Raw genomic sequence first — 11509 nt, 5'->3', positions numbered from 1 at the left:
ACCCCCTTTGTCTCTCCACCTTTCTCCCTCTATGTTTTTCTTATTCCCTCCCTCTCTTACCCCCTCCAATTCCATATCTCTCTCCTCATCTCTATCTTTCTTCCTCTCTATCCCTTATCTCCTACCTCCATCTATCTCTCCCCCCAAATCACTCTCCCCCTCTCTCTCTCTTCCATCCGACTCTATCACTATCTCCCCCCCTCCCTATCCTTCTCCATCTCTATGTCTCCATCTCTCTCCCTTCCCCTTCTCTCCCTTTCTCTATCATCTCCTCTTCTTTCTATTCCCTCCTCTCCTCTCTCCCTCACTCTCTCTCCATCTCTCCCTTCTTACTCCTCTCTCTCTCCACATCTATCTCTCTATGTATTTTTTCTTTCCTCCCTCTCTCTCCCACTCCAACTCCATCTCTCTCTCTCCCCTCTCTCTTCCTTCCTCTTTTTCCCTCTCTCCCACGTCACTCTCTCTCCCCCCCATCACTCTCTCTTTCTCTCTCTCTATCCTCCAACTTTTTCACCGTCTCGCTCCCTCTCTCCACCCCTCCCACAACTCTCTGTTAAACTTTATCACATTGTATTGTGTTTAAAAAATTATCTAAATTATAAAATCTTAATTGGTTGTAAAATATTAAACCTATATTTTGGATCAATCATGTCAAAGAAAATAAAATAATGAAAAACTTTAAAAATTCATGCACTATATTTAATATATTATAATTATTCAATTTTCTTGCTATCATCCCTTGGATACTTAGCTATGATGGATCATGTCGGTTCTTTCTCTCTCTATATATATAAAGAACCAACATAGATCCATCTTAGCTTTATTTTATTAGAACCATATTTTAATTTCTACGGGAATATTTTTAGATGTCGGTTCTTTATATACCGGCATAGATCCATCTTAGCTTAATTTTATTAAAACCTTATTTTAATTTCCATGGGAATATTTTTAGTAGTCGCGAGGACGAACGGTTTAGATATATCTCAAATTATAACATTTTCCCTTTTAGATTCAATTAAAAAAATGTTGTAAAAATAAATGAAAATAAAATATTTTTACTATGAAATATGTTATGGTTTTTTGGCATGTGGTATTGATAAGCCATGGTATTGGTCCATGGTACTGTAACAAAATGGATTTACAACTTAATATCCATGGTTTAAAATCTTGTCATATTGTTATAAAATATTTGATTGTGAAATAATTTATGTTTTTTGGTCATGTGGTATTGTTATAAAATATTTTGATTGTGAAATAATTTATGCTTTTTGGGCATGTGGTATTGATAATCCATGGTATTGACCCTTGGTATTGTAACAAAGGCTATTTTTTACAAGTTAATACTATCTACCGTAATGTGGGGTGAATATCCACAGTTGAGAATCTTGTCATATTGTTGTAAGAAATTTTAGTTGTGAAATAAGTTATGGTTTTTGGACATATAGTATCGATAAGCAATGATATTGGCCCATGGTATTGGTTGTAAAATATGAAACTTATATTTTGGATCAATCATGTCAAAGAAAATAAAATAATGAAAAACTTTAAAAAATCATGCATTATATTTAATCTATTATAATTAGTCAATTTGCATTCTCTATGTCGATTCTTATATATATATATATATATATATATATATATAAAGAACCGACATATCCATCTTAGCTTAATTTTATTAAAACCTTAATTTAATTTCTATGAGAATATTTTTAATAGTTATCTCAAATTGTAACATTTTCCATTTTAGATTCAATTTTTTTTTGTAAAAGTAAATTAAAAAAAAATATTTTTACTATCAAATAAGTTATGGTTTTTGGACATGTGGTATTGATAAACCATGGTATTGGCCCATGGTATTGTAACAAAGAATATTTATAGGTTAATATCCATGGTAAAGTGTGGGTGAATATCCATGGTTAACAATCTTGTCATATTTTTATAAAATATTGATTGTGAAATAATTATGTTTTTTGGGCATGTGGTATTGATAATTCATGGTATTGGCCCACATATCGTAACAAAGACTATTTTTTATAAGTTAATAATATCTACCGTAATGTGGGGAAAAAATAACAAATTCTTATTAAAAATAAATCATTTAACCCAACTGCAATTTATATATTTTATTTTCTATATAAATATTTCTTTTATTTTTTCTATTATAAATATTTCTTTTCTTTTTTATTTCCAATTTAGTGTTGGGTTCAAATAAAATATTCACAGAATACAACATCACATTGTAGCAATGTATTTTTCTTTGCCTTGTTGCATGGAAATTCCAGAAGAAGGAAGACGATCAATGTGATCTATGGATTTCATGGGATTCGAAGTTTGCATGGGAAACACCTTAGGAGAGAATCAACTATTAGATGAAGGAAGGGCAAGGTCATTGAGCATGGATATTTTGGTAATTTGTACATGGGTATGAATTTGGACTATGTTCTTCCTTTTTACTAAAGAGGATTTTTGTTTGTATGGGTAAATAATATCGAGGGTTTATATGATGAAAGCATAAATTTTATCTAGAGTTGAGGGTTTAATGATTATGATAAGGGCAAGGTCATTGGGCTTGGATATTTTGGTAATTTGTACAAGGGTATGAATTTTGACTTTGTTCTTCCTTTTTACTAAAGAATATTTTTGTTCTTATGGGTAAATAATTTTGAGGATTTATATGATCAAAGCACAAATTTTATCTATAGTTGAGGGTTTAATGATTATGATATTTTGGTAATTTGTACATAGGTATGAATTTGGACTCTATTCTTCCTTTTTACTAAAGAGGGTTTTTGTTCTTATGGGTAAATAATTTTGAGGGTTTATATGATCAAATCATAAATTTTATCTAGAGTTGAGAGTTTAATGATTATGATAATGCAGATCTTGATTGCGGCCAACAATTCATCAAAAGGCAATGCACAAGTAAGAATTTTGCATGTCCTTATTGTACAAAGGGTTTAATGATTATGATAAACAATGCACAAGTAAGCATTTTGCATGTCCTTATTGTACAAAGAGTTTAATGATTATGATAATGCATCTTGATTGCGGCCAACAATTCATCAAAAGACAATGGACAAGTAAGCATTTTGCATGTCCTTATTGTACAGATCACTCTACTCCCTAACTTTTCTAGGGTCATAATGCATGAGATTTTATTTTTTCTTTTCACCTTTTTTTTAGTAGTTGATTGTTTGTGTAATGAACTCTACCATGCCCAAATTAAAAGGGCTCAAGTGATACAAGAAAATTTTCTGGTAGGATGCAAATGCTAGACATTCCTCAAACTTTGTTACATGAAATTAAAATTTATTGTAATCATGAAGATAAAATATTTTATGTTTCATCCTTAGATTCTGATCTAAATGCCTACATTTTTAAACCATGTTACTATATTTTAAGTAGAATATACTTAGATCCATTAAACCTTACAACTCTCCAAAGCTTAGGTTAATTTTAGCTAAAAAGAAGGAACCTGAATGACTTTTGCAATTTAGATTCAATTCTTACAGACAATGATTAAAAATGGAAGAACTCAATGGTCTGACAACTTTTACCCACCCATCAATTTCGAAGACCTTTGGTATTATTCTGAACCTAAACAGAGGGAGTAGAAGAAGAGGAGGAGCCTGGTATGAGGTGGATCCTAAACTACTTGATACTTTTCAAAAGTTGGGCATGCCCTTGACTAGAAGAAGAGATTGACCAACGTTGTTGTAGATGTTGTTTTCAATAGTGTTTTCATCACTACCATGCATAGGTAGACTTTATAGGTAGTTGAGGTTATCTTTTGTTCATTATAAGAGGTAATTTAGGAGTATCTTTATCTAGTTAGGAAGTAGCTTGGCAGGGTTGCTGCTCCTGTTGATAACTATTATGCTGCATCGTATTTTTATTTTTGTAGTGATATATCCTTCTATTAAATCTCCAAGAACACTTTGTCACACGTGGAATATCCACTTATTTTAGGATGAATGAGATTGAGACCATGCATTTTGAGAGGACTATTATTTTTGTAGATGAGAGGAGATCTATGAGGTGAGAGGAGTTCTGTGACATATATTGAAGGATGAACTATACCATTTTATGACACCAATCATCTTCATGCCATAGTAGTGGATCTCTATTTGCATCGAGGGAGCAATGATAAGGTATTCCACTGTAAAGAATTGGTATGTGGGGGATGAGGAATGCAGATGTGGGATTTATAATTTTATTATGAAAATAAGTTTTTGTGATGGAAACAAATCAAGGATTTCATGGACTTGAGTAGAGATTGGTTCAACAATCACCTGGAAATACTCAGGCATTGTTTTGAAAGGCAATGATGCAACTGGAGAGTTCTATTCTGTTGCCTTGAAAAATAACTGTCAATGGGGGGGACAAAGATGATCCATATATGGAAGAATTGCAAGAGTAGGATTGTTTCTAAAATTATATCTATAGGAAAGTCAAGGGACTACTATAGAGGATTAGTGCAAGTGCGACAAAATTATCATAATGCAAGGAATTTTTCATAGTGTGATTTGATGCTCATCAGTGACCAGGAAGTTGCAAATACTTATCGTTACATTCAAGTACAATTGAATTGCATTCTAAAGTCTCTAATTTAATTTATTTATAGTCCTTCTTGTGTGCTTGTCTCTCTTAATTTCATTGTGGTAGGATTGGAATGGGTTAAAAAATCAAGCATATCATTGAGTCAAATAGACACCCACATGTCACTCCATGTCATTGTGCATACTCTTTGTTTTTGAAACAATTAGAAGTGAGAAATATGATGTATGCACACACAAAAAATCCTAGCATGCATGATGAATCCCCTCCAATTCCATTTTCTATGGTGACATTTTATTTATTTTTATAGTCTATTTTATTTTATTTTATGTTATATTCAAGTATTCATCATCTTTCATGTCTTATACTTTGCATTGTATCTTCTTTCATTTTTAGGAGAAGAACTCAATATTTATGGTAAGAAGCAACAATTGAAGAAAGAGGAGAACAATAACACTAGAGCGACAAATGAAAAATCAAAGACATAAGAGAACTTGTCTAGTGATACCCTTAGAGACAATATCTGCATAAGACACACTCATAGAGACTGATGGTCAAGCCTTCAGAGTTGGTGAATTCACTTGCAATGCTTTGGCAACATAGTGATAATGTTTTGAAATGATGAAGCAATATTTCATGTGTAAATTGTAGTCCAACCCATAATAAGTTGGAAACTCATATTGTAATACTTGATATTTTATATAATAAAATTTATATGGTTGAAATTATTTTTATTTGCACTTGATATTATTTAGGTTTGTAATTAACATATGTAACTTTGTGTTTTCATATTAGATAAACATGCACATTGTATGACATTTTCTTAAAATTTAGTCACAAAATCATACTAATTAATTTATGGTGATTAATAATAAACACATAAAAGCTACTAAATTAGTAGTTTATATTAATTAATGTTGAACACGAATAAAATGAATATATGGCTAAATTAGTCGTTTATAATGATTATGAATGAAATTAAATGAAATGAATTGAAACTACTAAATCAGTCATTTATATAATGAATATGAAAATACCAAAAAAAACAATTGACAACAGCAAATGATAAAAATTTTTATTATTAAATGATGACTAAATTTTGCATATATATGACTATTAGTAGCTAATTTACAACATCTTATAACACGACTAAAATTTAGTCATATTTCTTTGGTCATTAATTGGTTTTAAATGATAACTAAAATTTGCATATATATGACTATTAGTCACTAATTTACAGTATCTTATAACACGACCAATGCTTTGGTCATTAGTTTGTTTTCTTGAGGATTCATATAGTAATATATTTTGTTATATATTTGGTCATTAATTGTGACAATTAATGACTAAACCAATAAAAAATTAATGACCAAATTTATGACTAAATATACTACTAAATGGAAAAATTGAGTAAACCAATTAATGACTAAGCTAAAAATGACTAAAAGTTGGTCACGTTATAAGACACTGTAAATTAGCTACTATTGGTCACCTACTAAAAAATGGTCGTTTATATGCAAATTTTAGCTATTTTTGTAATAACTAATTAGTCATTTGTACTAGTGGAATAATATTCTATGTGATTTGGAAGATTGGAATGATGATGATAATCTTCACATGTTCTCCTTCCGTCATCATTGATTGGATGATTCCTTCATCAGTAGAAAATATACTTGAAAAAGGATCGGAGGAAGTACCATATTCTAATGAACGATCTACCCATACAATTGACGAAGATGGATTTGAATTTGCCTCGCAAGCTAGAAAGATTGATTGCTATGCTAGCTCAATAGGGCTTAGCGACATGATTTAATTACTACTATCAACTTAAAAGCTATTGGTAATCTTCCTTAAGTTAGATGAAGTGGAAGATATCATGTTGCAAGTCTCAAATTTTGCCACTTCCACCAAATTTGATGGTGGTGGTAGTGAAAAAGTACCCATTAGGGAAGGATATTTAAAGAGACCTACATCAATGTTTTGAGGAGATAGCGGGGGTTCGTGTACCAACAAAATTCTTCCAATAGCCTATGAACTAGAGGCGAAGAAAGTGAGTTGGTCGATAACTGTGATTCCACCCTTATGAGGGAATGCAATCATACGAAATTATGTTGAAACCACAACAGCCATAGCATAAACCCATGGTCTTCCTAGCAAAATGTTGTAGTTAAGGGGTCCGTCAACAACCTCAACTTCAACAATTATTGTTTTGCCTCCTAGTTCAATTTGCATATTACTCAATAATCCACAAGGTGTATATGTACGTCCATCAAAAGCTTTTAACGTTGTTGGTGAACGTGACAAAGGCGGTGAGCTAAGTTTTTTCCAACAATTCATAGACATAATATAAGTAGATGCCCCCACGTCAATAATGGTTCAATGAACAAGTTTATTCAAGGCATTTAGTTGAATCTAGAATGCTAATTGCACTGGTAACTGTGGTGTATAACCCGCATGGTTGAAAACCACAAGATTTGAATCAGTTGGATCGATTCCACCAATTACTGACAACAAAGCCTGCTTTTGGGAGGGACAGTTTTGAAGCACCTCAAGCATTGACATAGCAGAAGGTGATTGAGCCAAGTATTCTACTATGTTATAATCCTGTGTAGCTCGAGCTCGAGGGTTAAATGTTGATTTATGTACAATTCCCTTAGGTGGTTTTATTGTTAACTCTGGTGAAATAGGTGGTGGAATAAGATCAGTTGAAGTTGAAGTCAAAGAGTTAGGTTGATTAGTTTGGTTATTCGATGACAGCGGTTGATTTCCATAATATTTACTTCGTGTTGACACCAAAACTTCAATTTTAGGCTTAGAGGCAGATACCATAAGCACTTGGGAAGTGGAAGCATGGTTTGTAGAAACCATATTTGTATCCAGTTTTGGAAAAGGATCAATTAATACCGCAGCTGTATTAGACGTCTTCAGAAGATTCGAGGCTTCGGAGCAGTGAGGATAATCTTGCGTAAAATGCTCATAATTATAGATCAAACACAGGTAACGAGGTTTCCTACTCAAAGGAGAGGAATCAGATGATTTCTCTTGAGGGGAGTTATTTTGTTTCTTCTTTTTTTTCCCCTTCTTCTTACTCCCTGGTTGCCTTTCATTCTTGCCCTTGTCATATGACACCACATTGATTTCAGAAGTAAGAGTGCTATCAGGTTTATTTGTAGTTTGATTGGAAATGGAAAGTGTTTGACGAGATGGTCTACCTGCCACTTGTGTGCTCGAAGAACCAATGACACCGTCACCAGAATGAGAGTCCTTACTCGATGGTGGAGGAGGAACAGTGAAAGTTGGTCGGGGTGCATTCGGGATCTTGTCATAGAGCGTGCTAGACTGTGTATAAATCAAGTCCAAATATTGGGCATGAGCAAATACTTTCTCTTCAGTGACAACTCCACCTTTTACCACATCCTCAGTGATAGATGGCAGCAAGGATTTTATAAGCCACTTAGCTAGAAGCTAATCAGGAACATAAGTTTTAACCATTCGATGACGATGACGCCACTCGTGAATATCATTAGAGATATGAGTAGCAGTAGTCTATTCAAAGTTGGTTAATAGTTTCTTTCTAGTCTCATATCGTATGGGTAACTAGAAGTGAGTTAAAAATGTGGTAGCTAAAGCAGTGAAGTTATCAAAAGAAGCTCATGGTAACTCAATGTACCACTTCATAGCTAGACTAGTAAGCATTCTCTAGAAAAGATGTAGTCTAATAGAATCATCATTCAAAGAGTTTGATGAACACCATAAACGAAAAGTCATGACATTATTGGATGGGTATTCTCTAGGGTTTCCATTAAATTTCAAATATCGAAAGGTAACTTATGAGGAATCACCGACCACCAAGGTGCATAATGAATTGGGTCATTGGTGAGCTGTTTAGATCTGGTAATTCAAGTGTCGCAATGAAAGACAGCTGTCTATTAAGGTCAGGTTGAGCATATCCAGGGTAATACGGGATTTCCTGGGCAATAGGCCTTTGCATACCATCATAAGGCATCTGCTGCTAGTAACATTGATAAGGGTAATTTTGTTGAGAAAATCTGGCATAAGCTTGTTGTTGAGCACTGGGATACATTTGTTGTTGTCCAATCCCAACATAGGCTTGCTGACCAGGACCTGGATAAAATTGTTGTTGACCAAACCCAACATAAGCTTGTTGTCCAAGTCCATGTTAAGGTTGGTATTGCTGGAATTGTTGTTGTTGATATTGGGGTTGCCAAGGCTGTTGAATCAACTATTGTTGTTGTTGGTACAACGACTGTTGATTTAACAGTTGTTGTTGCCCACCAATATAAGGTTGACTAGGTTGTGAATACACTAAACCAGTGTAAGTCTGAGTCACCCCACTAAAAGGTAAACTAGCCTAAAGTTGTTGCACTCAAGACACAAGTGGTTGTTGTAAAACTACCTAAGAAGGTTGGATATTTATACCTAAAACTTGGGGGTCTGAGGTTAAAGGACCAACTTGCATAAGTTGAGATACAACAATCTGATCTTGTGACTATGGTAAAGCTGTAACAATAGGTGTTGTAGGTATGAATGAGACAAATTGCATAGATTGTGATGGATACACAATCCTAGGTTGAACAGGCATGGTTGGCTTCCACTGACAGACAATCATTCTAGGATGAAATAAAGACAACATAATATTGAAATATGGTTGTCCCCCGGAAAATGGAGGATAAGGAGAATGTTCATATTGTTCTCCATATGGGGGTAGTCCAGTGTAAAGTGGAGACATAAGACGGCAACCAGATGAGCTAGCTTGATATGAAATTGATGGGTCCAGCTATTCGGTATCCATTAATGAAGAACCAGATAAAATTCCAATAGTGGAAATTGGTGAAGACCAAGGGCTAGATTCAACACCTGAGTGGGTTCCCGATAAAGGTTGGTAACCCGATGGGACAAATGGAACACCATACAAGTGTGACTTAGGTGTCATAGTAAACATCAAAGAGGTTGTGACAGAAGATTCTGTCATAGTCGTAACAGATGGTACGATTTGAGATGTTGACTCTGCCATAGTCAAATGTCCAAATAAGTTTCCTAATGAATCAACGGGTGTTTGAAAGTAATCAGGATCGAAAGGAGTACTAAAATGAGGAGCATGAGGATACAGATAAAGTCTAGTTCCAAAATGGAATGGATTTCTGGGTGATTCTACCTGAGGTTCTCTTCTATCGAAATCAAACAAGGTGGAAAAAATTTCACCATCTGGTCCGTAATAGATTTTTGGTATTTGTTGCTGATATAAAGAGGAAGTCTCGACAGTTATGGATGTCTGAGGATGTACTGGTTGATCTTTTTATGGTAAGGTAACAACTTCTGATTGTTCAACCTCTAAATCCAGATGTTCTGGTAAAATAACAAGTTTAGGTTGGGCTTCATGAACAACTTCTAGTTCAGATGTAACTTCTGATTGAACAATGATGAGTTCAGGATCCACTTCTGGTTGAACAAATTTAGGTTTAGAAGTAATTTCTTGTTGAACAACTTTGGATTGAGAATCAACTTTCTGTTGAACAACTTGGGTTACCGTTTCACTAGATTCAATTCTAGTTTCCTCAAGTAATTGTGGAGATTCCACTTTAGTAATAGATGTACCAATAACCGTAGGAGTAATTGGGGTCATGGTACTTATCGGTATAGATGTTTCTGGTGATTCAGATGAAGAGCCAGAAGCTTGTGAAGTACTGGATCAAGTCAAACGAGACCACTTCGACCAGATAGGTGTAGCTTCGGGTAGTAAAGGCGTTTTACTCGCTGCTCTCCACAAATGATGGGGTAGGGGTTGACTTTCCTCCACGTTTTATGATTGATTTTATTACAAAAAAGAAATACAAAAAAGGGGTACACTAGGCAAAAAGGTTTACCAAGCAACTGTGAACTGCATAATACCTCCTAGTGAACCAAGAAGTGTGGGCAGGAAATCCCCTTGAATGTTGTGTTCGGTGTATCACAGTGTACAAGGCAGCTGACTTGGTTACCTAAGGATGGACATCAACCTAGTGTTGTCCTCCCATATATACCTGAAAGTATGTTGAGGCACAATCCATATTAGCATTGTCTAATGTGAAACCACACAGTGAGATCATTCCCATATACTTTACATATTGTAACACCGCCCTATATACTCGAAGGTACGTAGATGAGCTACGATATACTCATGTATGTGGAATGTGGTATCACTCTCGGAATGTATTGCAAACAAGTTAGTGACAACTACTATGTTTTACAATGCCGGAACATGTCTCTAGCCTAGAACTCTAAATGTTTTGTGTTAGATGACAATGCTCCATTAGGTTAATTGATGTTAATTTTAAGTTGGTCTTGATTAAGAATTTTCCTTTCAAGGTTCACCACGTGATGTATTTTCAATTCCTAGAGTGCAACTAATATGATAAGCATCCTTTTCATTCAATTATGACAATGAAAACCTTAGCTAGTAGGGATAGAGAAATCATATTCTTGTGATCAAAGAACAAAGAACACATCTAATGCAATTTCCCTAAACTATTCCTATGAGCACACACAAACTCTTTTAATGCACGATGGATGTTTTTCTTTTCAATTCCCTTAATGTTGTGATGAAAAAAAGGAAACTAATGCACATACAATCAATCAATATTTTTACAAGATTGAAGACTTTACGATAGTTCTGTTTTGAAAGAAATGAAGACTTTTACGAAACTTTATTTTGAACAAAGATTAATCGACTATAAACTAACTTTGGCAATGAATTGATAGTGATAAAGAAATGATTTAAGAAACACTAAACAATCAAGGACAAATTAGGTATGGCAAAGGAAACACAAATTGATTTCAGAGACACAAGCATCATTGAGCTTTTAGCAAGCAGAAATAGAAGGAAATTTGGCAAAAAAATCAACTCAAAGGAGGGATTTTTTTCCTAAGGAGGATCAGCGCAGCCTTCAATGGG

The sequence above is a fragment of the Pinus tabuliformis genome, chromosome 5_1, assembly GCF_031772625.1.
Source record: "Pinus tabuliformis cultivar Carrire ecotype Pingquan chromosome 5_1, CPIR1, whole genome shotgun sequence".
Lineage (NCBI taxonomy): Eukaryota > Viridiplantae > Streptophyta > Pinopsida > Pinales > Pinaceae > Pinus > Pinus tabuliformis.
The sequence above is the reverse complement of the archived record's forward strand: the minus strand, read 5'-3'. Positions refer to the sequence as shown.